Raw genomic sequence first — 26,588 nt, forward strand, 5'->3', positions numbered from 1 at the left:
CAGTGCCCCCTTCTCCTCCTGCCCTCAATTTTCCCAAAACAGGGTCTTTTCCAATGAGCTGGCTCTTCACATCAGGTGACCAAAGTACTGGAAAAAGTATAGTGCTGGAGAACTGGTCTGAAATGATCTCTTCTGGCCCCTCTTGTCCTCAGACTTCCCGGTTCACTGGGGACGCCAAGATCTCCTGCTCTGCCGTTCACACGTCACCCTCTCCACCTCCGGCTGAGCAAAGCCCTTCCTCTCCTGGAGAATAAGCAGGGCACTTCCTGGGCTCAGCCGCACAGAGCACTTAAGCACTTAAGACAGAACAGGACCAGGGTTGGGAGGGGATGGATTGGGGTGAAGGGGCCAGAGCAGGGGAGGCAGTGTCTCCACAGCTGAGGTGTTTATACATTTTCAGGGTCCCGCTCCAGCAACCATCAAGCATTACTCCAGGAAAAGCTCTCAAGCCAAGCAGGACTCAGGCGCCTCGTTGCTCCTCTTCATGAGTCACATGAGTTGGACCGCAGCCTAGCAGCTATGATGACAGTTTCCAGAAGGACATCCCCTGCCACCCACCTAGTGCCCTCCAGAGCAGAGAGGCCAACAGAAACCCGCCAGATCCCAGGCTTGGATTGAAATAACTCTGACAACAACAATAACAATGATAATAATTCCCAATGCTTACTGCATATTTAACCAGGGTGCCAAGGAGACACTCCCATAAGATCTCTATGCAAATTAACTTATTTAATACTTAACAACAGCCTAGGAGGTAGTGACTACTGTTCTACCCATTTTACAGATGAAGAGATGGAAACCAAGGAGGCTGAGGAACTTGCCCAAGACAGGAAGGCTAGTAAGGGGTACAGGGAGCATTTAAACTAGACAGGCTATTTGAGAGTTCATGCTTCTTACTTTCTATGCCCAAGTATTCAGTGACTGATTGTTTCTAAGTATTTTAGACTTTTTATTGGGTTTTTGTTTTATTTTGAAAACCTCAAAAGAAGAGCACAATTGTTGGAGCCAGGAAGCAGTGGGTTCAAACACTCAATCACTTGGCTGTTCCAACTTTTGGAAAAGCTTCTTCCTCTTTCTTGGTCTTGCTTTCCAAGTCAAAAACATGACGATAACACTGGCCACCTCAGAATGGGGTTCTAGAGGTTCGATGTGGACAGGCACACAAGGTCTCCACTGGGACACTGGCACACAGCCAGCAATTAATACATGTTTGTTTTCTTCCCCCACTTTTGGCAAGAAATTTCAAAAGTGGGTGAAACATACCTAAGTTCCACCACAGGTACATTGTAAAATGTAGTTAATATCAAGTTCTAAGGGATTTGTTGAACATCTGCTCTCTGTTATTATAAGTCAATCTGATGAACCCTCAGCTTTCCTAGAGAAAGGATGTAGGAAGTAGAAAAAGCAAAGATAATCTCAAAACAAAAAGCAAACCCAAGTTTATCTCTATTGGCTCTGGACCTTATTGCAAAAGCATAGCTCTATAAGGGTTGTGGAAACCAGAGTCTGAGTTTCTACTACAGATGGTGAAACTGAGGCCCAGAGAAGGCCAGGATCACACATCATGCTATCGGCAGAGTCCCCGGCTGGCACCAAGGTCTCCTGACTCCAGACCCACATGTTACGAGGCAATGAGGCCAGGACATCTGTGTCCTGTGTCTTAGGAAAAACAACACAATGCAGTTTGCACTCTCTCTCTCTTTCCCAGCTATATGTGTGATGCATCAAGGGGAAACAAAAAGCCACAGAATACAACAGAAGGAAACATCAGCTGTAATTTGTAAGATGTGCCATCACATGGAATTTACTGGAAATCAACCATGTACATTTACCATGCACCTACTGCCTGCCGGGCCGCATGCTTATTGCTTTACACACATTACCACTTCTCATCAATCTTGACAAGTCATGTGAAAGTCACTCAGACACTCAACTAGTAATTTCTGCACCCCAGCATATGCTATGCGCTGTCGTGAGCTGTCACCAGAGCCAGGTGCCATCAACATGAGACTTGTAGAAGTCCCACATGGAAGGAGCTACCTAAGGAATAAGAGGTGGCATTGCAAGACCCATTGCAAGACACGCAATACAGGCATTGAGTGAACTGGGAATGGAGGGGTCACGGGATACGGAATGGCCATGCATGGTTGTCAGGGGGCATGGTGAAGGAAGACGCAGCTAGGTGCAGCATAAGGAGAGCAGCCCAGGCACTGAGCTGCGGATGCAGGGGGGCACTGTGGACTGGGGGCCTTGAGAAATATCTGTGGAATGAATGAATAAATGCATGAATTAAGAGCCAGTGGAGAAAGAAGGAAAGGCTAACAGGAGAAAAGGGAATAACCAAGGAGAGGTCCTCTAGGAAAGAGCAGCCGGGACAGAGGTAGACGTCCTGCTGGAGCACAAACACTGTGCTCTGCTGGCTGGCCTCCTGGGAAGAGTGCGGACTTGGTTCTGCAAGGCGGACAGACCCCCAAGGCCCTGCTGCCTCTGGAGGCCTTCAGGGCTCTGTGCTCACTGGCAGCAGGGACCCTACACTGTCAGAGAAATGATAAGGAGCACACTGAGGAGGAAGCGTGCAGCCCTATCTCAGGAGGGCTCCTCTGGATGGAGGTCTCAGGGGAACCTCGGAGGTTGAGAAGATAGAGAAAAAAGGGGGCTGGAATTCCTGGAACAGAGAACAGACCACACCCCAAAGGCACCAAGGTGGAACCAGGTCTGACTTGGGCAGCAGATACAAAGTAGTTCAGTGTCCCTGGAGCTTAGGAAGGGCCGGGGGAGTGAGGGGTTGGGGGAGCCAGTCGTGAGGACCCTTTGGGCCATGGGATGGATTCAGACCTCACAGCAAGGCCAAGGGGCGCCCTTGAAAGGAGCGGGTGTGTGTGCATTTCCATCTTAGATCCTGGGGCAGCACGTGCAACAGTGGAAGGCGAGGAGGATACAAAAGGAGGCTGCCACCCTGCTCCAGGGAGGTGATGTGACTCCACAGCAAATCCTGGATTGGACAGGGATGCAGTCTGAGAGAAAGACAGGTCACAGAAAAACCTGGGAAAGGCAGGATTTCCCAGGTCCAGCACATATTTGCATGCTATTCACCTACTCTGGAGATCTTAAAGCTTTACTAATCGGCTCTTGGGGCTTTAATTTTTTTCATTATTAAGACAGTTTACATACAGGAAAATAACTGTACAGTGTATATGTTTTAACAAACACATACAGCCTCATCAGCCCCTAAATGGAGATACAAAGAAGTTCCAACACTCTAAAGAATTCTTCTGCGTCATATGTAGTAAACCCACCCCACCCCCAACCCCATAGCACCTGCTGTTTTCTGTCCCCCTGGTTTTTCGCTTCCTGGAATGTCATAGAAATGCACCCCACGGTCTGCAGCCTTTCGAGTCTGACTTCCCTCACTCAGCCTAACACATCCGAGCTCACCTGTGCCACCTGCATCAGGAGTCCTCTCCTTTCATTACAGAGCAGTATTCCATTTACGGACATACCACAGTTTGAGTATCAGGTCCTCAGTGTAGGGAGATCTGGGTTGTTTCCACCTTGGGGTTATTCTAGATAAAGCCACTATAAACATCTGTGTACAGATTCTGTGTGAACAGAGATTTTTTATTTCATTTGGATAAACGCTTAGCAGTGGGATTTTTCCGGTGTGGCAAGCATTTAACTGGATGGTGGTTTAGTCGCTAAATCATGTCCAACTCTTGCGACCCCATTGTCTGTAGCCCACCAGGCTCCTCTGTCAATGGGACTCTCCAGGCAAGAATATTGGAGTGGGTTGCCATTTCCTTCTCTAGGGGATCTTCCTGACCCAGAGATCGAACCTGGGTCTCCTGCATTGCAGGCAGATTCTTTACCGACTGAGCTACAAGGGAAATGCCCTCGAAATTTAACGGTATAAGAAACTGAAGAACTGTTTTGCAGAGTACCATTCTGCATTCCCGGCAGCAATGTATGAGGGTTATAGTTGCTCCACAAACTTGACAACATGTGGTATTGCCAGTTTTCATTTTAGCCATTCTAATCAGCATGTACTAGTACCTCATTGTAGTTTTAATTAGCATTTTCCTAATAAATACAGCCATTAAACATTTTCTTCATGTGCTTATTTGCCACCCATGTATCTCAGTATTCAAATATTTTGCTCATTACTAAACTGTATTTATTTTCTTCTTATTGAGTTTTAAAAGTTCTTTTATATTCTGGATACAAGCCCTTTTTCAGATACATGATTTGACCAGTTCCTGATCTTAGGGAAAAGTATTCGGTTTTCACCATTATGTTTAATGTTAGTTATATGTGTTCTGCAGATGTCCTTTATCAGATCAAGAGAGCTCCCTTCTAATCCTAGTTTACTTAAGAGTTTTTTTCATGAACAGTGCTGAATTTTGACAATGGCTTTTTCTGAATCCATTGAGATGATAAGAATTTTTGCATCTCTCCGCATTAACAACACAAGGAGGACTGCTCTATGCTTTTCTTATACTATCTTTGTCTGGAGTTGGTTATCAGCATAATGCTGGTCTCATAAGGTTAGGAAGTGAGTTAGGAAGAGGAGTCCTTCTTCCTCTCAAAGCTTTATCTTTTTCCTTTCATTTCTCTTTGTCATCTTTTCCATCTGAGTTATCAGTTTTGCTAATTTTATTCACTTCAGGGACTACACTGTGCTATACACAGCGGCCGAAGGGGTGCAGAAACAAATAAGACTAGGTTTCTTCCCTAGGGAGGTAAATGGAAGTAATAATAAAAGATACCATTTACTATGTGCCTGCTCTTTTCTGTGCATTTTCCTATATTAGCATGAGAAAATTGCTGTAATCCCATGATACCAGTTTGCAGGATTTTAAGGATGAAAAGGTTGAGACTCGGGAGAGTTAAGTAGCCTGCCTGAAATCACACAGCACTCAAGGGGTACAGCTGTGGTTTGAACCCACATTCAAAGTTTATGTTCCTCTCACCTTAACTTACTAACTCTCCTAGTATTTATGAGCACTTATCACTCAAAGCTATGGTTTTTCCAGTAGTCATGTATGGATGTGAGAGTTGGACTATAAAGAAAGCCGAGCATCGAAGAATTGATGCTTTTGAACTGTGATGTTGGAGAAGACTCTTGAGAGTCCCTTACACAGCAAGGAGATCCAACCAGTCCATCCTAAAGGAAATCAGTCCTGAATATTCACTGGAAGGACAGATGCTGAAGTTGAAACTCCAATACTTTGTTTGGCCACCTGATACAAAGAACTGACTCACTGGAAAAGACCCTGATGCTGGGAAAGATTGAAGGTGGGAGGAGAAGGGGATGACAGAGGATGAGAGAGTTGGATGTCATCACTGACGTGATGGACATGAGTTTGAGTAGGCTCGGGAGTTGGTGATGGACAGGGAAGCCTGGCGTGCTGCAGTCCATGGGGTCGCAAAGAGTCAGACACGACTGAGCAACTGAACTGAACTGAACTGAACTAAGCACCAGCTACTTTAAATGCTTTAAGCCTAGTATTTTGCTCATTGCTAATCACAGCAACTCTATGAGGTATGTGTTCCTTTCCCCATGTTCACAGTGAGGAATTAAGATTCAGAAAGGCCGGTACCCTGTTCAGAGGTCAGTCAATGCTATTAGACTCCACAGACTCATGAGTGACAGGGGACAGGAGGTATCAGCATAACACAGCTAACATGCAGATGTACAGAGCCACTGCGGCAAGTACTAGGGTAGAGGCATGAATGGAGGGGGAGAAACAGGGAGGGGTGATCCTGATTTGGGCTCTCATGAAAAACGCATTGGAAAGCAGGAAGACAGTGAAACCAGGCGAGAGGGGTGGAGGAATTGGAGAGTGGATTGAGTTAAAATTCTGAATAAACAGCAAGGGTAGGCACGGCCCACGGAGTAAATGGAAGGAAGACAAGCAGGGCACGTAGCTGGATTTTCCAATGTCACGATGCTGACGCTGAGCAGGGCTGACAGGCACTGAAACCGGAATAGCTCACATCTGCGAAGCACTTTCCATTCCAACACGTTATCTTCCAAGCCCTGGCCAGCGTCCTCTGAGGCTGTTTGTTCCTCAGATTTTGAGGGTGAGGAAACCGAGCCTTATCCAGGTGAACCGCTTGTTGGTGACGAAGCCCTGCTGACCATGAGCCCCGGGACCAGACCTGATCTTGGTCCAGGATTCTGTCAGGGCCAGGATGACAGGGACGGGGCAGACTAGACAATAGGGATGTGAAGTCAAGGAGGCACCTGAAAGGCTCCCAGACTAGTGATATGGACCCTGAAAACCAAAGCACCCAAAGTTATGGAATTTGAGGGCTGTGGACTTTGGAATCTTGAGGTCAAAACTTCTGAAATTCTAATGAAACAGGCTCTAGGTCAAAGACGATGAATGTCGGGAGTGGGCTCTGAGATTGTGGGGACAAGGATGCAGGCACCTGTGTGCATGCTGAGTCGCTCAGTCCTGTCTGCCTCTTTTTAAACCTATGGACTATAGCCCACCAGCTTCCTCTGTCCATGGGATATTCCAGGCAAGAATAACGGAGTGGGTTGCTGTGCCCTCCTCCAGGGGATCTTCCTAACCCAGGGAGTTGAACCTGTGTCTTGAACCTGCACTGGCAGGTGGGTTCTATACCATTAGTGCCACCTGGGAAACCTGCAGACACGTGGGGCAAAGGTTACCCTAAAAGCCTTTCCTGTCCATGGTAAGCTGTCTTTCAGTGGGGAGCAGAGAGGCCGGCTAAAGACCTATAAGCAAATGGAGTCATGAAAAGTAAAAGGGGTTGAGTTCAACATTAAGCTTTCAAATCTGTCACCCCAGCCAACTTGCAGTCCCTGGAGCATCAAGCAGTGAATTCACTTCTTTCAGGTCATCACCCTTTCACTTCTTGATGTCCTGGACCAAAGGCGTAAGGGACAGCCTTCAGACTTGAACGCCAAGTGTGGAGACTTCCCTGCCTCTCTCTACTCCCTGGATTTGAAAACAAATGGAATCATATTTGGATTTTCAGGAGGGAAACAGAGAGGAAGCCCAGCTCAAAGACCTCACTCCAACTTCTTGGCACTTAGTTTGTTGGGAAGAGGAATATAAAATTCCTATCCCTCTATAAGGTTCCAAAAGCCCCACAAAGACAGAGAAGAAGACAGGCTCTCTCCCTTCCCCCTTTTCTGGCACCTTACTCTCTATTCTTTTCCTGAAATTTCATGATGCTCCCCTTCCTCCCGTTTCTCTGCCCCTGAATCACCCCCTCTTGTTGGCCCCACCCCACCTCTGGCCAAGCCTGCTCACCCTCTCATTCACCCCTTGAGTCTCCCTTCTTCTGGCCATTAAGGCTCCAACGCCCATGAGCTTACCAAGCATTTGATGTGTGTTTTTTCATTATATCCTCATGACAAATCTATGAGGCTAATATTTTATCATTAACTTTATTTTGTAAGTAAGAAAATTGAGGCTTATGGAGGTTAGGTGACTAATATAAGGATACAAAGGTTGTAAACGTCAGAGCTGAATTCAAATAATAACTGTATTCTGCTAAGTCACTTCAGTCGTGTCCGACTCTGTGTGACCACATAGACGGCAGCCCACCAGGCTCCCCCGTCCCTGGGATTCTCCAGGCAAGAACACTGGAGTGGGTTGCCATTTCCTTCTCCAATGCATGAAAGTGAAAAGTGAAAGTGAAGTCGCTCAGTCGTGTCCGACTCTTAGCGACCCCATGGACTGCAACCTACCAGGCTCCTCTGCCCATGGGATTTTCCAGGCAAGAGTACTGGAGTGGGTTGCCATTGCCTTCTCCAATAACTGTATTACCACTAAGCATAGTAATAGTAGGGACATCTCTGGTGATCCAGTGGTTAATGCTGCGGGTGCGGGTTCAATCCCTGGTTGGGGAACTAAGATCCTACATACCGTGTGGCCAAAAAAAGAAATTAAAATAAAAAAATACTAAATGTCTTTAAAAAGTAATAGTAAGAATAGCTAATAAATAATAATAAGAGTAATAGTTTATAATACTTGCATAATGCTTGCTATGGCACCAGCATCGTTCCAAGTGTTTTTAATATATTGACCCATTTACTTCTCAAGACAGTCCTTGAGGGCAGTGCCATCGGGAGTCCTATTTTACAGATGAGGAAACAGAAGCAGAGAGCCTACAGTGCCACAGTCTATTTGACTCTGAAGCCTGGTTGCCTAACTGCTCTGCCTGCCTCTGCCACTTCTCCCAGCAATCTCTCTATACCTTCCCAGACCACAGTTCAGATCTGTGTTCCCAAGGACCCAGAAACACGCTAGAGGAAACAATAAAATATTCTGAGAAGTCCCTGAAAATCAAGACACAGCATTTTGGATTTCACTCATTCATTCAAAAAAGACATGTATTTACTAAGTTCCAGGAATGCACCAGGCATGGAGCTTACATCCTGGTGGGGGAGACAAAGCTCCAACAAGCACATCAACATTTGACTTCAGCAAGGGACAAATGATACAAAGGAGAGTAAGGTAAGGCTTTAAAGAGTGTGGGTGAGGGGAGACCGCAGAAACCCAGAGGCCCCCTTGCATGTCAAGTACCACCAGTCACCAGAGGAGAGAGCTGCAGGCAGAGGAGCCGCGAGTGCAAAGGCCCTGAGGCAGAAATGAGTCTGGGGGGCTGAAGACACAACAAACACAGAGTGAGACTGGAGAGGGGAAGGAAGGGAGCAGCATTCGGTGAAGCTGGGGAGGCAGACAGGAGCCAATCACACAGGGGCCACAAACACAGATGAGACCAGGGAGGGGAAGAAGGGGAGCAGCATTCGGTGAAGCTGGGGAGGCAGACAGGAGCCAGTTACACAGGGGCCAGGCTGGACTCTGGTTTTGTTCTCGTGTGTGATGAGAGGCTTCACCCAGTTACAAGCAGAGTGAGAAGAGAAGACTGTAGACAAGCAGGCAGGGGCCTGAGGGCACCGGCGGAGGCTGCCTTGGTCACCCTCAGCCTCTACTGACCCACCCGGAGCAGCAGAAAGGCACCCCCTCCTCCAAATCTCAGTCAATAAGACCTCGACGTGTGCACTTGGCAGGTTGGCTACCCTCTTAGAGCCTCCATTTTCCCATCTGTGAACTGGCAGAGGTGCGGGGCCACCAGGGCTCATCCGAGACCTGAACCTTGGATCTCAATCCAGCAGGGAGAAGGGCTTCACTTCTGTGGGTACAGTGCCTGGCACAGAGCATGCCCTCAACACACACCAAGGGACTAGGGCTCCAGAGAGACCGGAGGACCACAGGGGCATGGTGGCCCCTGAGAGCCTGCTAGGCTGGGCTGGGCTGATCAGCTAGGGCCCCAGGCGTCTCTTTCCTTCCTTCCCAGCAGCCAAGTCAAGCGGGCAGCAGCAGGCCCACTGGACCAAGGGCAGACAGGCGGGCGGGCAGGCGGGGGCGAGCTGTCGGGCACAGGGAGAAAGGAGGGCATTGTCTGCTGAAACCCAACTAAGGGGCCAGGGCCACAATGCGAGGGATTCTTTCAGGAGAAACAGACATGCCTTTCTTTCTACCAACTGCAGCTAAAACAGCCCGCTGGATTTGATTCTCTCCCATTTCGCCCCAAACAAATGATAAATAAATAAACCCCTCCGTGAGCTCAGAGCCAGGACCCTGGGCCCAGAGCAGGCTGGCCGCTGTCCTCCCAGGGCGAACATCTCTGGTGCCAGGTGGCCCGCCTGTGCTCCCGCTGCCAGGCACGTGGACCAGTCTGCAGGGGCAGGCTCCAGGCAGCGGCCTGAGGAAGTCCCTCCGGATGTACGGCGGGGCTGGCGGTCTGTGTGGTCCTCGAGCCCGAGGGGACCAGTGGTAGAGAGGGCGGGAAGCACATCACAGGCTGCGGGGCCCTGGTGGGAGGTTTGCTCGGGCATGGTTTCACCGGCGCCGTGTGCGCTGTCCTCCCAGATGCTCAGCGAGGTGATAGAGCCACGGTGCTCCACCCTCCCCAGTCGACAAACGTCCCCAGCCTGAATCCCAGAAGTGATGTGTCCCGCTCAAGGTCATGAGACAAGGTAATCACAGGATGCCAGCATCCTTGTTTCCCAGGTGGTCAGACTGCGGCGTGGAGTGGTCACCCTGACCCAAGCACTCAGCACAGCAGGAGCTTCTCTTGACCCTGGGATTCCTCCCCTGTACTCACTCCCGGGAGGAGTGGGCTCCAGCCCCTTCTGAAAGTGCCAGACACTGTGTCACGTGACGCCATGAGGCCCCTCCCCGTCTGAGGCCCTGCCACGTCATGCTCCCGTCCGGTCCTGGTTCTATGCTCCTATTAGCTGTCCTCTCGCTTTCCTTCCTACTTGTCCAGCTCTCTCCTCCACTGAAGCCTCAGGTATGCCGCCTCCTCCAGGAAGCCTCCCAGGTTACTCCCAGCTCCACACACCTCACCGTCCTTATAGCATCTGCTGCCTATCCTGACAGCTGGGCTCCACTGAGACCCTGGGCAAAGACAGGAGTCGGCCCTCAGGTTGGGTGTAGAGGGCAGCCACACCCATACCCTCCCCTCAGGCAGCTCCAGGTCTTGGTCCTGCCACTGACTGTTGTTTGTATTTAAGACATTTTCCCCTTCTTTTCCTTAAGTCAAATTCCTTCTCCTCCTCTGGAACTCCTTCCTGACACCCAAGACCTTTGGGCACACCCTCTACCTTTACACCCATCACCCGTGCCGGGACTCCTGAGCTTGCCTGTCTCTCCCCTTACATGGTGAGCCCCTCCAGGGTAGGATGCCCAGTACAGAGCCATCCGGGGCTTCTACAACCCATACCTGGCTCTGCTCACCTAGGATTTGCTGAGACCCTGATGACTCGTTGTTTAGTTGCCAAGTTGTCTCCAACTCTTTTGCGACCCCATGGACTGTTGCCCACCAGGTTCCTCATCCATGGGATTTCCCAGGCAAGAATACTGGAGCGGGTTGCCATTCCCTTCTCCAGGGGATCTTCCTGACCTAGGGATCGAATCAGCATCTTTTGCACTGCAGGCAGATTCTTTACTGCTGAGCCACTGGGGAAGCCCAGAAGGACCCTTCTCTTATATTTATGTAATTGCTCTTCCATACGACCTGTCTCCTCCCCAGAGGACACTGTGACCTCCCCACTGCAGATCCACTTTTTGTTTTCTGGACCTTTTCTACTGTCAGCTCCAAGAGGGGAGGCCTGGGCATTCTCTACTTCCTCAGTGACAGCAAAGGGACGTTGGGTCCTCATTCCTTACCCCAGGTTCCTGCTCAATCCACAGGCCACCCGGCAATCCCCTGCTGTTGCTGAGGGTTGGGGGCAAGGTTTACTCTGCTCTCATCTTCTTAGCTCCTGACCATGCGTGATTCAAAAACACCCCTGAGGACAGCCCAAGCAGCCCAGAAAAATATGGGACAAAGGAGCTGGGCACACAGGACTTGTCCCAGTGCAGTCAAAGCACAGAGGGGCCTGGACCAAGCCCAAGGAAGAACCAGCGGCTCTCTGAGAGAAATCAGGACAGCTGGAAATTGAACACATACGTACGTGCAAAAGCCTAATTCCTCCCTTGGAGTTTTGGAGAGACATTTTCATAGCTTTTCATGACATCATGTCAGATGTTTCCAGACACCCAAGACTGAGTTTGGCCCTAATACTCTGTGTTCAAGTCACACGGTCCTTTGCTGTTGGAATCCTAGGGCTCAACACGACATCCCTTCCCACTCCAGACTTTCCTGAAGGCTCACTCCTGCCTCTTCTCAGACAAAAGCAAACCTCTTCTATTTTCAGAGGCCTCCCGGGCTGTGGGATGGCCAGATATATAACATGCTTAGTGGAGAATCAGTGTCGGTGACATTTAAGAAATACACAATCAGGCAACCTGTGACCTACCAGCTTGAGCTAGTTACTTCACCCCTCTGAGTTCCCTGATATTATTAAATAAGATGAAGCTGATGAATCAGTGTATGAGTCAGTATCCCAAGGTTGCTCTGTGGATTGATGAAACAAGATGCTGTTTGTGAAGGTGCCAAGTATTATGCTTGGCTTCAGAAGATACTCAGGAAACTAAGTTTCGACTGGGGTCGGTGGCTGAGTAGCGCTACAACCCTGACTCCAGCGCTCTTTCTAGTAAATGGTTCAGCCTCCTTTAGGCGTTCAAATGATTTCAGAGGCTCGAGCAATCTGAGTTCCCTTGGAAGGAGCTCTAAGCGGCAGTCAGTTTCTCCTCTTTCAACAGTCCTCGTTTGGCAAATGGTCACAATCCATTTAAACAAGCATTTTCTGAGGACCTAGCAGTTACAGGAGGCGCTCAGGTCACAGCTTCAAAAGACTGCAGAAACTGAATTAGAGGGAAAGTCAGGTGAGGGGCACAGCCCAGGTACAGGCAGACAGTAGGTGATGGGCAATCTGGAGAGGCGGGGGCAGTTTCAGCAGCTGGAGTCATGGGGAGGTATCCTTCCATCACACTTCCTCTCCTTCCACTTCCCATACGGGCTGCAGCCTGCAAGGCCACAGCCGAACACTCGGATACCTGTTTAGGCCTCCATTTGCCCTAGCTCCCTTCTCACAGGAACTCTCCTCAACCAGCTGACACCAGTTCAGGGGCCCCGTGTGCTGTCCAAGGCTGTGGCCCCATGGAGGAAGCAGCCTGCAAAGCTCACATCTGGTGTGGAGATCCTCCATTAAGCAGGTCATTGCCACGTCATCTGATAGGTGCCTGGAGAGGTCAGGGAGGGGCTGTGGGGATGTAGAGGAGGAGGAACCGGTGCTTGGGGCAGGAAGCTGCCCAGAGTTTTCCAGAGGAGAAATTACCTGAGCTGGCACCTGATGAGTCTTGGGGATGAGCTATGGTGTGTGTCTATGTGTCTTGTGTGTCTATGAACAAAGGTGTGTGTGTGCAAACAAGCATGTGTGAGTGTGAACATGTGTGTGTGTGTGTGTATGTGTATGTGTTGGGGACAAGGACTATGGCAGAGGGTCCAGCCTGAGACTGGGCATGGGGGGAGCTGGGCTCTCCTGTTTGCCTCTGATGACATCTCTGGACACCAGGAACCCGCACTTTGAGGTCCTGCATCCCCTCTCTGCCCTCTTGGCCCTGAGGACAGCTGCTGTCCAACACTTCCGTCGCTAGTCTCCTCTCTTCCTCTCTGTGCTCCATCTCTTCCCCATCTGTAGCTCCAGCTCTGCTGAGGCCTCCGGAATTCTACTCTCCAGCCCAGGCCCCACTCCCTAGGGCCCCTTCCTGATGGCCTATCCACTGGGGCCTTTGATACTCACCTTGAGTCCTACGAGATGGAAACACAACTCACTTTGGTCCACAGCCGGCCTCCCCCACCCCCCTACTCCTTCCGTATCTCATAGCCACCAGGAGCTAGAGCTTGTTGCTTCACGGCATTTCTCCCATCTCTCCTTCCCTCACTGTTCCTGCTGCCTCCACCCAGGCCTCTGCACTGTCCAGGCTTTCCACCACAATGGCTCAGTTAAGAAAGCTCCTCTGTCAATCTCTTGCTCCTTCCACCACTTTATCATCAGTCACTAAGTCATGTCTGACTCTTTGCAACACCATGAACTACACGAAAGCATCAATTCTTCAGCACTCAGCCTTCTTTACAGTCCAACGTTCACATCCATACACGACTACTGGAAAAACCATAGCTCTGACTATAGGGATCATTGTCAGCAAGGTGATGTCTCTGCTTTCTAATATGCTGTCTAGGTTTGTCAATGATGCTTTCGAACTGTAGTGCTGGAGAAGACTCTTGAGAGTCCCTTGGACTACAAGGAGATCAAACCAGTCAATCCTAAAAGAAATCAACACTGAATATTCATTGGAAGCACTGAGGCTGAAGCTGAAGCTTCAATACTTCAGCCACCTGATGTGAAGAACTGACTCCTTGGAAAAGACCCTGATGCTGGGAAAGATTGAAGGCAGGAGAAGGGGATGACAGAGGATGAGATGGTTGGATGGCATCACCGACTCGATGGACATGAGTTTGAGCGAGCTCCAAGAGTTGGTGATGGACAGGGAAGCCTAGCGTGCTACAGGCCAAGGGGTCGCAAAGATCGGACACAACTGAGACACTGAACAATAAAGGTTTGTCATAGCTTTTCTTCCAAGGAGCAAGCGTGTTTTAATTTCATGGCTGCACAGTCACTGTCGTCAGTGATTTTTGGACCCCAAGAAAATAAAATCTGCCACTGTTTCCACAGTATAGACATACAGAAACTCTAATTGCATCGGATGCACTGTGACAGTGCTCACAAAATGGCCAGTTGCTCTTCGTTACCAGCTCAGTTCCAGGGTTCCCCTCCCCTGGCCTTGGCTCCTGAGTCTTGTCCCGGGCGTCTCCCCTCCACACACAGCCTTCACTCTGTTCCATCCTCACAAGTGTGCTCAGATTCCTGGACCTCATTATGCATCACCCCACCTGCATCTTCATTCCATTCTCCCCCTCTGCCCGGAATGCCTCAACTCTGGTCATCCAAGTCATCCTCCAGGGCCCCATCTTAACTCCAGGTCTTCATCAAGCCCCTCTTCACTTCTCTCCTTTCTGGGATGTGGGTCACTGCTGACTCTGCTCCCGTGGTTCTCAGACTAAGCCCTGCCAGGCCAGGAGTCTTCTGTTTAGCAATGCCAGTAGCAGAGGCTTATGGTCTGGCTGCCAGAGACCTGATTTCAGGTATGCCTGTCAGGAACTCTGGGAAATCTGCTAGGCTTCTGCCTCAGTTTCCCCACTAAGCACTCAAATATATCCCTTAGCTCTGGCCTACCTAGCTGTCTCTGAACCACTCTACCTGAGCTTTCCTGTTGCCTGGATGTTATTTGCTAAACTCTTATCCATTCAGTAAGTGTGTGTGTGTGTGTGTGTGTGTGTGTGTGTGTGTTGGGAGGTAGATGTTAGTTGCTTAAAACCAGAACCAGGAGGAAGCTGCTGCTATCCGCTTTCACCTATGACCTCCTGCCTCCACTACTGTAGAAACCTGCCCACCAGACAGGGCCTGAGGGCTAGAGAGCCACGCTTCAGAAACTCACTCAAACTGACCACAGCCTCTGAACAATCTACTTCCAATTGCAGCAGTCTTCCCTCCCACCCTTCACCCCTCTAAAAACTGAGCTGCCTAGAGGTCCTGACACCCCCGCCTCTCCTCCAAATAATAACATTAGAAAGAGCTAAATAATCAGTACTTATTCTGTGCCAGGTCCGGTTCTAAACACTTCACATGTATTGATTCAGTGAGGCCTCATAGCAACCTTTGAAGTAGGTACTGTTCTTCCTCTACCTTATAGATGAGCAGACGAAGAGGGGACATTAGCACAGGAGCCTCAGCACTCCAGCTTCAGAGTGTGTGCTCTTAACTCTCTGTTTCCTATCTCACCCAGCAGGACCACTGCACATACTGGTACAATCTGACCTTTGCCCAAAATCTCCCAGCCAGAATGGGCCATGCATCCCACAAGGGGCCCGGTGCATGCAGGGAAAGGCTGTCTGCTTCTATGTCACATAGAGACATCGTGCAGGTGAGCCTGCTGCTTGGCCATGAAACAAGGTAAGTCTGGTTGCTGCTTTACCTCTGAGTTAGAAATGAACTTCTGTAATTCCAGAATCCATTCATTTGTTCATTCAGTAACTACTGATTATATGCCTGCCACTGCTTGGTACTAGCTGCACTGGTCTCAGTGAGCATAGACTGACTTAAACATCCGCTTGCGTTTACCTGCTGGATTCTCTCCAAACAGGGATTGACAGGTTCCTGAGAGCAGGAGCCACCTCACAGACAGGTGCCTGGCTACATGCATTCACTGGGGTTCAAGATGTGTTTACTGAGGATCCTTCCAATAACAAACACATGGATGAGGCTTGGGTGGCCTCTACTGCCTCTGCCCCCACGTGACAGGTGGTAAACAGAGAGACCAGAAGCCTGGGGACCAGAACTCTCCTCCTGACTCCCCACTGCCTGGAGCTTCCCTTTGGGGAATAGAAAAGTTATCGCCCCACCAAAGCAAATCAGAGAAAAAGAGCAGGCTGGTCCTTTAAACAAGGGCCGGAAGAGCCGGGGCCCGAAGAGCCGTGAGAGCAACTTCAATTAATCCCGAATGTCGGAAGAATTGTGAAGGTCAGAGGAATGCAAAAGGTAAGTCGAGAAAAAAAGTTGGCATTTAGCAGTGGAGATAAACTGAGCTGATAAACGGCCTTTGAACACTCGGGTTATTTATTTATTTGCTTCCAGTTCTTATGCAGTTGTTAATTCCAGCGAAAATTCCCCAGCGCTCTGCTCACATGTGTGGTACATTATATACCCATCTGGCAGCAAAACAGACACCTCCCCTGGCAGCTGCACTCTGAAGTTTAAAACACACTTACATGTTTGTGTCACAACAACGCAGGAAAGCACATCCTGGAGTTTACTGCACCGGTTCTCTGGCAGGGCTGCTAGTTCACCGTGTCTTGTCTACGGTAGGAGTTCAATAAATGGAAGCAAACTGCGGCCAGGCCCAAAGCTGGGCTCACCGAGACACTGTGTGAAGTGAAGGGTACAAGGCAGACTCAGCGAGAGATGTTGCCGGGGTACCCGTGAGGCTAGTGAGGCTGCCGTCTGAGTTCCCCTTTGCAAGATGAAGGTAATGGGTTCTGGAGGGTTTTTTTTTTTTTTTCCTCTCTTTTTCTCACATTCCCTCTGCTTGAACAAACCCTGCTGAAAAGAACTCCTGCTCTGATTGTCCATGGAAGGGTTCCCTGGAATGTTGGACCAAGTCTCTGGAATGTATAGATTTAACGAGCCAATCTGGAAATTAACAGAAATGGAAAGGGAGCGTTCTGGTTACATTACACATGGAATTACTACCTGAGTGAGTGCAGGGGGGGAGGCAAAGGCACCTTGGAGCTTCCTGTGAGAGGGCTCAGCACTTTCCAGACCTGAATCTCGACCGTTCTAAAAATTTAGGCCTGGAAGAGTCCGCAAAGATCATACACATTGTTGCTGAGGGAAGGAACCAAACTTTATTAAGAATTCTGAAATGCTGGAAACATGGTTTCCAAACTTTTTACTAAGACGTCCCCTTTCCACTCATAGCCTGTTGAGTTTCGTGTTTTGAAATATTTTCCCTATTGAACACAGGACATCCCTGTCCCTAATGATGTTGTCAAAAATGCAAGTCCTATCTTCTGATCAGGAAAGAGATAACAGTTTAAGCCAAGGATGCCCATGTACTTGGGGGTTAAAGACTTGCTGTTTGAGTAATCTCTGCAGTTGGCTTCCAATTACTATCATATTCCTATAGTTGTTTGTTTAACATTGAACAGCCTTGGAATTTCAACCAGCACCTTCTACACAGCTGGGGAATTCGGGGCTTGGTCACTTTATCAAGAATCTCTCATGTTGCAGATGAAGTGATGGAAGTCCTGGGAAGAAGACAACACACCCACTGGGCACGGCACAGGAGGGACCCCTCAGAAGCTCTGCCCAGGCTGGGGCAGGGTGCTGCCCCTGACTGCAGGCAGACACCACCTCTCCTCATCTCAGGGCTCTACCTAACTCTCTGGAGCTTTTCCCTTTAGAGCAAGCAGGGCACTGAGCCAACTGACTCAGTCTTCAAAGAATACGTCTCTTTGTGTAGAGATGTATTCAGGACTACAAGCACCTCACATGATTCTCCCTTCATAGCCTTTGATTTTTCTTCCAGGACTTGATCAAGTGGGTTCAACTCAAGCATCAAGGCCAGGTTGAGGTTTCAACCCAAAGTCCCTCTGGGAAGGATGCCCCTATCAGATGAGGCTGGGGGATGGTTAAAGGGGTTCCAGTGAGGACACAGTCTGACTTTCCTGAGGACTTGGGGGTTACACCTCTGCATTCCAAAGTGATGGGGAATATCTATCTGGCAGGGCCCACGACCAGGTTACAGATCCAGACTTGCAGTTAAGCATCCCCCTTCTTGCAAAAGATCGCCTTCCTGACCAGAAGGTCTAATGAATGGCTGTGCGGGATGTTGGGGCAGAGGGAGGCCGGCCTTGGTGGCATCTGACATCTGACGTCACCCTCCCTCCCATGTCCCGAGGATGGCTCTTCGACTGACACTGGTCCTTCCCCAACCCAGACCCAACAGACCTCTGGGGGAGTCTGTTTCAGCAGGGCTTCTGACAAGGTGCCTGAGACCTAAATGTGGCATCACACATCCTTTCTACTTCAGTATGTAGAAAAATGGGATCCCACCTTCTTTCTTGACACCATGTGATCTGGGGTTGGCTTGAGTCAGCCTGAATCCCTCCCACCTCTAAACACTCAGGACTCGAGGTTACCAAGAGCCGGGTTCTCCAAAACGGCTTTTGGAGACGTGGACCCCGAGCCACAAACAGAGCAGGGAAGGAAGAATTCTCCTCTCTCTACCCTTCCCATCCTGCCAAGAAGACAATTTTGCAGGCAGACACTCCTCTCTGTTTATAAAGAGGGGAAGAGCCCAAACAAATAAAAAGGGCCAAGCTGCACTCGGCACCATGGCCACGCAGAGCTCTGCGTGTCGCTAGAACGACTGTTTGGTGCTCTTTACAAATAGGCCTATTAAATCCTTTTGAACACCAGCACAGGGTCCTAGGGTCTGAGTCCTCCACGGTGACTTGGCCGTAAACAGTAGAGAGGTGGCAGGTCTGTCCATGTGACATCTGCAAGCGCTAGCCAGGCCATGGGAACCCAGGCGGCTGCTCCCAGCACAGACACATGAAGCCCAGCGCCGTGCACATGCCTTCTCGAAGGCACTGGGCTATACTCATCAGTATTTACAGCCTTACAGCTGGGCTCTTGACCTGCCCCGCTGTCATCTGACATCAAAGGAAGCATCACCCATCTCTAGTTATTTAAGACGAAGGTCTCACCTTGGGAGCCAAGGAGGGCGGGACACAAGGACACTCAGCTGTCAGTGTGAATGACAGAAGGCAGTGCTCCCCAGACTGGTTGATAAACTTCCTGGCAGAACCTCAATAATTCAGACCCACCTGGGACCAGAGCAGCTTTCCTAATCAGTTTGGGCTCCCACAACAAAACACCATAGACTGAGTAGTTCAGACAACAGAAATGTGTTTCCTCACAGTTTTAGAGACTGGAAGTCCAAGATCAAGGGGCCAGAATGGCCGAGTTCCAGAGAGGCCTCTCTCCCTGGGTTGCAGATGGCTACCTTCTGGCTGTGTCCTCACCGAGAGGAGAGAGAGCAAGCTCTCTAGTGTTTCTTCTTAAAACGACACTCATCCCATCACAAGTGCTCTGCCGTCACAAACTCATCTAAACCTAATTACCCCCCAAACGCCCCATCTCCAAACACCATCAAATTGGGGTTTAGGATTCAACGTACAATTTTGGGGCTTCCCAGATGGGACTACGGGTAAAGAACCCGCCTGCCAATGCAGGAGACATAAGACACGTGGGTTCGATCCTTGGGTGGGGAAGGCCCCCTGGAGGAGGGCATGCAACCCACTCCAGTATCCTTGCCTGGAGAATCCCATGGACAGAGGAGCCTGGTGGGCTGCAATCCATAAAGCTGCAGAGTCGGACATGACTAAAGTGACTTAGCATGCATGCATATACATTTTGGGAGGATACATTTAGTTTGCAACAGTCGCTAAGCTGAACTGCAGATTCCAGTGATGTGTATACTTACATTTGGATAACATAGCTTTGTCTAATCTTAAAAACAGATTTTAAAAGTCAACTATGTCAACCCTTAAAATATATACATTCAGTATACATCGATTATACCTCAATAAAGTTGAAAAGAAATTCTAAATTTAAGAATCAGGTCAATCACTTGAGGGATGTTTAAATCCCCTCAACCATGTCCTTAGATGTGTAGTTACCTGGCCTTCATTAGAACAGTTCCACCAGCCCCCAAGGCAGGCATCCCACAACTGAACTTCTCTACTAGCCAATTCTTCCTTTACTGAGCTGAAATCAGCCCCCTAAAAGCTTTCATCCAATAATCAGGGTCATAAAGAACATACTGGATCCCTGTATCGAAAGAGAGCCCTTCAGAAACTAAATTAACCACCCCACCCCACCCCATGGGTCTTGAGTATATGCGAATGAACACAAACGCACGCACACACCACAGAGTAATACTTCATGAATTTATAAGTTCCATATCTGGTAACTTCCCGCGTCTAGAACACGTGTTCAAACAACAGAATTGGCACCACATCGCATTTATGCACTTGACTCCTTGAAGAATAACTCAGCATCTTCATCTGAAATTAGTTTAGCTTTGGACTCATTTTTAATAAATGTGGTCCTCTGGCTTCCTAGCCCATGAAATATTTAAAGCAGCCAAAAAGTTGCAAAGGATATTGGCTCCAGGAAGCAAGTCAAAACCTTCAGTCTGACTCTAATGGGAGAGAGAGAGAAATGGTTAGCAGGACTCCCAGAAAATACAGAAAGACAGCAGCCGCCAGGGGTCATTCAGAGAAAAGGCAGCCACTGGCATGTACCGTCCAGGCCACCGGGGATGACCCTGAGTCTCCAAGCAAAAGGTAGACCGATGGAAGCGCCTGCCCTCATGTGTGACAAACATGCTTTTAAAGAGCTTCCCATCCCAAGTGGGTATGTCAGCTAACATCGTGAGATCCAAGGGTTATGATTCTATTATCTAGACAATTATCTACCTGAACTTAAGGACCTAGATAATTCAATTCTGGTGGAAGAGCTCACAAAACTGACGTTGCCTAAATGAAGTGTCATTGTATGTTATCTCACAGTATACAATGTGGTTTTCAGAGACAACAGTACTGATGATTATAACCCAGCATCAGTGATGGGCACGTGGTGGGACCCACCCTGGTTGACTGATTCCCATGGTAACTTGAACTAAGCAAGAAAGCACTGCCTAATAGAGATGCTTACACTACCTGCTTTCACAGAGATAAGAACTGTTGAAATGTAGCTTATTAATATTTGATTCAAAACAAGTAACATTCCTGCCTTGTGATAACTGCATGTCATGACACCTATGCATATTTCCTCATGAATATCTATTTTTAATTCTAATGTGTTCAGTAAATCAAGCCAAAGAAGGTAAACTACAAGCTGCTCCTACGACAAAAATTGTGATCTTACTTTGTCCTCAGGCCCCAATTCCTAGACCAACTGCCAGAGGCCAAGACTCTGGGCATGAATGGCCATGAAGGGACAGCAACTCTTAGTTGTCTGGGCAGCTGGAGGAAGTACAGCTGAGCAACTGAGGCAATTCCAATGGAGTCTGGTTGTCTTAATGTGTGTGTGTGGGTGTGTGCACACCTGGGCATGACCCCAGGATGTGATCCTGTGTACCTGACCTCAAGATGTATGACTTTGGATTAACCATTGTTTTGGCATTAGCTGGTCCTGTTTTCCTGGAGGAGGGCATGACAACCCACCCCAGTATTCTTGCCTGGAGAATCCCAAGGACAGAGAAGCCTGGTGGACTACAGTCCATGGGGTCGCAAAGAGTCAGACACAACTGAAGCGCCTTAGCACGCATGCACACATGGTCCTATTTTCACAGCACACATTACTCTCCAGCTTACCAGTATATTTACTTAGGATATTTGCCATTTGCTGCCTTCCTGTCCCCTCTATAATGTAATGTGCACAGGGATCTTTCACGCTGCTTGGTTTTGGAGCCACAGCACCCAGGACACCCCCCAACACCAAGCAGGGGCTCAGTAAGAATCTGTCGAATGAATGATAAGCGAATGGGTGATCCTGCAGCCCGAGGAAAGAGCTCAGCCCTCATAAGCACTTGGCACGTGTGCCCCCCACAACTCCTAATTCATCAGAGCCCAGTGTCCTAGCAAGTCCAATGGAGCCTCAGAGTCATTCTCAGCCCAAGATTTCAGGAGACCACTACCATTAGCGCCTCTTTAACACCAGAAACAGGTTCTGGTACCCTTCCTGGCCCAGGCTGCTCTCACTGAAGCCTAGGGGTTCTGTGTGCTTACTTCTCTTTCTCTAGTGAATCCACCGGTAGGAGCTGATGTCTCCTGACTCAGAGCAGGTGAGTCTGCTCACACAAGCAAGGTGCAGCCCTGCATGGGGGCTGATCTTCATCTCAACCAGCATCAGGCACTTTTTAAAAAGCCCTGTTCTCCGAGAGTTCACCTCAGCTTCTCTACCACGTGCCACCCTGAGGGACCCTCCCATCTTGCAGGAAAGGAACGAGACCACCTTTCAGAGCCTTGGTCAAGTATCGACTCAGTTAAGACAACACAGCCAGAAAGGTGCAGACTTGGGATTTGAATCCAGGCCTCTCAGTGGCCATTTTACAGATGAGGAAACAGACAGGGAGAAGGCCAGGATGTGCCAAAAGTCACCTGTTAGAGATTTATGAACCACTGAACTTTGTGTTCCTCTAAGCAAGGGGCTTCCCGGGTGGTGCTAGTGGTACAGAACTTGCCTGCCAATGCAGGAGATGTAAGAGACGCAGGTTCGATCCCTGGGTTGGGAAGATCCCCTGGAGGTGGAAATGACAACCCATTCCAATATTCTTGCCTGGAGAATTCCATAGATATAGGGTCCACAGGGTTCCAAAGAACTGGACACGAGTGAAGTGACTTAGCACTAGCAAGGGGCTGGCCCAGAGCAGATGAGTGAATGAAGTGTGGACACGAAGCCTTAAAAGAACAGGCAGCCTGGTGTAAAAAAAGAGGAAGTCCAACATAATGGAAATTCCCAAACCTAGTAACCCCTGCAGAACCAGTCCTGTGAGGTTTCAGCGAGTGGACAAGGGGACCTGTCCTGGTCCCAGGTAAAGCCAGAAGAGAGGACGCTTGAACCTGCTGTGTCCTTGTGACTAGGAGCCAGGCACAACCCCTCCCTCGAGGGCACCACCGCCCCGTTCCCACACCGGAATGCCGCAACCCCTAACCTCTTCACTCTCCTGTTCTAGCCCTGCCTCCTGGTTGGCTTGAACCCTTTTCCAAAAGCTATGGGAAGGGTCCCTCCCCAAATTCCACCCAGCTCTTCCCTGGATTCAAGTACTTATTCATTTCAAGGGCTCAGCAAACAAATGTGAATAAATAAATGGGTAAATAAGTGAATAATCAGGGACTTCTATTTAAGTCTTCATTATCAGTCCCCCTTAGGACAATATGTTATACATTTATTCATTCAACAAATATTTATTAAGTACCTTCTGTATACAGGGTACAGTGCTGGGCTCTGGGACAGAGTGGAGAGTAAGTAATAGCAGCTTTCCAAGTCCTCTGACCTTTACTTCCTCCCCTCTCCATTTTAACTATTCTGCACTTATTTTCAAGTGTACTTTCTTCAGTGGGTTTGGGTCTCACCCTTCTAAGCTCAACAACTTTCCACGTCTCCCACTGCCTATTGGAAAATGATCAAATTCCTTCCACTGACATTCAAGACCTGAGATTTAGCTGGATCCTCTACTCCCAGTCTCATCTCCTGCCTCTCACTCCCTCTTTCCCTCCACTACATATGCTGAGGGCCAGCCCTTGCCTGGGATGCCCTGCCTGGAATGTCAGCTACTACTGTGTTACAAACCACCCCAAGGCTCTGTGGTTGAAAGCAACAATCCCTTCTTTTCACTGTGGGCCAGCAAGCGGTTGACTGGTCTGGGTTAAAGCCAAGCCGTGTGTCCATCTGGGCTTGGTTCTTCACTGCAGGCTGGGTTTCAGGTCTACTGTGTTCATCGAGGCTGAGCAGCCAGCAGCCACATGGGGAATCTCTTTCCATGGTGGTGGCAGACACGTGAGAGTATGAGCCCAACTAAGCAAGCACCTCAAGGTTCTGCTTGCTTCAAGTCTGCTAATGTCAAAGCTAAGTCCCATGACAGAGCCTAAAATCAAGGAGCCAGTAAGTACACTCTGCCCAACAGGAAGCCAAGGCAAGGTGCGTGGCCAAACCTGGCATCACTGGAGAGCGGCAGAAGGGGGATGCTCTGAGTATTTCTGAACAATAGTCTAACACATCCCATGGACTGTAGCCTGTCAAGCCCACTAGGCTCCTCTGTTCATGGGATTTTTCAAGCAAGAATACTGGAGTGGGTTGCCATTTCCTTCTCCGGGGGATCTTCCCAACCCAGGGATCGAACCTGCAGGCAAATTCTTTACCACGTGAGCCACCAGGGAAGCCATCTAACACACTAACTCTGCCTAATGAAACTGGGCAGTATGGTGAAGGAAAGCAAGCTTTGGAAACAGGAGGCCTGGGTTTGTATCATGCACATATTACTTTCTGAAGCCCTCCAACACAGTGTGTTCCCAGAAGACTTCACTAATTCAATGCTGCCGCCGCCGCCAAGTCACTTCAGTCGTGTCCGACTCTGTGCGACCCCGTAAACGGCAGCCCACCAGGCTCCCCCGTCCCTGGGATTCTCCAGGCAAGAACACTGGAGTGGCTTGCCATTTCCTTCTCCAATGTGTGAAAGTGAAAAGTAAAAAAGAAGTCGCTCAGTCGTGTCTGACTCCTAGCGACCCCATGGACTGAAGCCTCCCAGGCTCCTCCGTCCATGGGATTTTCCAGGCAAGAGTACTGGAGTGGGGTGCCATTGCCTTCTCCGCTAATTCAATGCACATGCCCCCAAACCCTACTGTGTGTAAGCATACCACCTGGACCCTGAGCCAGGCTGGTGAGTAAAGAGGCCCGCCCCGATCTCCTGGTGATATGAACGAAGCTCTGAGCCCCCAGAGTGTTGCTCCCTCATCCACAAAGTGGAAAAAAACAACCTTGAAATACGTGAGAAAACTGGGAAGCTGGCTGGCTTTGAATGCAGTCACAAGTGGGCCAAGTCCTATATCAAACACCACTTTCTTCTGTGACACCCAGGCTAGCGAGTCCTGTTGGAAGCGATTGCTCATCAGTCTGAATCCTTAAAACAATTAACTACTGTGTGGTTGAAGGCTCATCCAATCAATGGGAATTTATTGAGGTCCACCAGCCAGTTAGGCCTGCCCAGTCAAAACCCCCTGCCCTCCCCACAGACACATCTCCTGATGGGAAGACAGGGGCCTTCTTCCTGCGTTCTGACAGCACCCGTCCAGCACCAGGCCCAATTCGGTGTTCCATCCCTTTTGCTGTCCAAGACTCCAGAATCTTCTCAATTACTTTTCTCACTCCTTTCTGGAAATAGCCTCCAAGACTGAGATCTGCACCAAAGCCTTCCCATTCACCCAGAAAGAAAAATGCAGTTAATCAAAGCAATCTGGACTTCTCTTTCCATTCCCACCACCCCTCCACCCCTACCCCAGGACGAAACCTCCCTAAGTGATTAAATGTTATAAGAAGGATTTGGCATATTTACCTTGTCAAAGATTGTGCTTTTGTGGTGCCTCATGGAACACAGGCAGATTAAAGAGCCAACAGTGAGATGGACGATCAGCAGAGACCAATGAGGAAAGAAAACAGCAAAACCTCAAGATAAAAAGTCCGTCTTGGTCTCAGCCAATAAACTCTAATCACACACAGACAGGGCCAAGCATATAACTAACAGTTCCTTTCCGGCAAAAATAATGCTAATTAAGTAGTTATAAAAATTATTGTTATTATGAGCTATATCATTATTATTATTATAAAAAATTAAATACTGGCTAGAAATTCAAAAGTCTTTCTTCAGGATCTAGTTCCCTCCAGTTTTCTTAGGCAGTGGTTCCCTGTGGCCCTTAGGAGACAATGGACTCCTTCACTCCAGCATCAGAGGCCCTCCAGGCAGTGGTATCAACCTAGTGTCCAGTCACTCACCCATCCAACAGTTTTTAGTTTTTAGCACCTGTTCTGATCCATACGCTGGTGCATGGGTGCTTAGTCCCTTCAGTCGTGTCCAACTCTTTGCAACCCTATGGACTGTAGCCTGCCAGGTTCCTCTGTTCATGAGATTCTCCAGGCAAGAATACTGGAGTGGGGTGCCAGGCCCTCTTCCTGATCCAGGGATCAAACCTGCGTCTCCTGCACTGCAGGCAGATTCTTTACCCACTGAGCCATCTGCAAAGCCCCCGTATGCTGGTAGATGGGCCATAATTGTGCCCCTCCAACACTATCTACTTCCAATTCAATAACAAAGACCCTGGCCACATGGCCCAGTCCCCTCAATGCCCTTCCAATTCCTAGCTCTATTTCCATCTCCTCCAGGAAGCCTTCCCTGATACCTCCAGGCATCCCTGGAGACTTGTGCTTTCTTTCCCTCCCGTACATGGATGGCGGTACACTCTTTGCTAAATATGCTACTCACACTCAGTCCCTTCACCGTGCTTATGTCTTAATTTCCACAGAGGCAGGGACCATGACACCACACAGTAATCAGTGCTGAATTAACACTTGTTGACTGACTTTACTGTGGACATAATTCAGCACAAACTAACACGTGCTTACTTAATGGAAGCAGGGATAGGAAAAAACAACTTCCCATGGGCTAGGCATGGGGAGAGGCAGGAAGGCGTCCTGCTCAGTGCCTGGCACATACCCAGCAGGGCGTGGCAGGTGGCCAGGCCAGCTCCACCCTGCACATCCGGATCGCCTGCCAAGGACATCTGCCCTTTGCACTCACCCCTCAATTGTGTGGACTGCCGAGGAGAAAGGTGGCAACTGAGTCAGCAAACAATGCTGTCCCCGTCCCTCCAAATGTGTGGTGGAACCCAGAGGTGCCACTAACAGCAGTGTTAGC

The 26,588-nt window shown here is 49.2% G+C and overlaps 1 protein-coding gene and 1 long non-coding RNA gene across 3 annotated transcripts in view; both read right to left on the bottom strand.

The window, feature by feature from the left end:
* The window catches only part of TRABD2B (TraB domain containing 2B), a 222,546-nt gene that overhangs the window by 173,412 nt on the left and 22,546 nt on the right, over window positions 1–26,588 (bottom strand). The gene's annotated exons all lie outside the window — the stretch shown is intronic.
* The window catches only part of LOC147375298 (uncharacterized), a 41,036-nt gene continuing 19,040 nt past the window's right edge, over window positions 4,593–26,588 (bottom strand). The window contains exons 2-3 of the long non-coding RNA XR_015161528.1: window positions 25,233–25,260; window positions 4,593–25,089 (exon numbers count right to left, since the gene is read on the bottom strand). This is a non-coding gene — a long non-coding RNA (uncharacterized LOC147375298). The remainder of the gene's footprint in view (window positions 25,090–25,232; window positions 25,261–26,588) is intronic.

The sequence above is a fragment of the Bos grunniens genome, chromosome 3 (genome assembly GCF_055505025.1).
Source record: "Bos grunniens cultivar Pamir isolate PY7600 chromosome 3, Bosgru_T2T1.0, whole genome shotgun sequence".
NCBI classification, from domain to species: domain Eukaryota; kingdom Metazoa; phylum Chordata; class Mammalia; order Artiodactyla; family Bovidae; genus Bos; species Bos grunniens.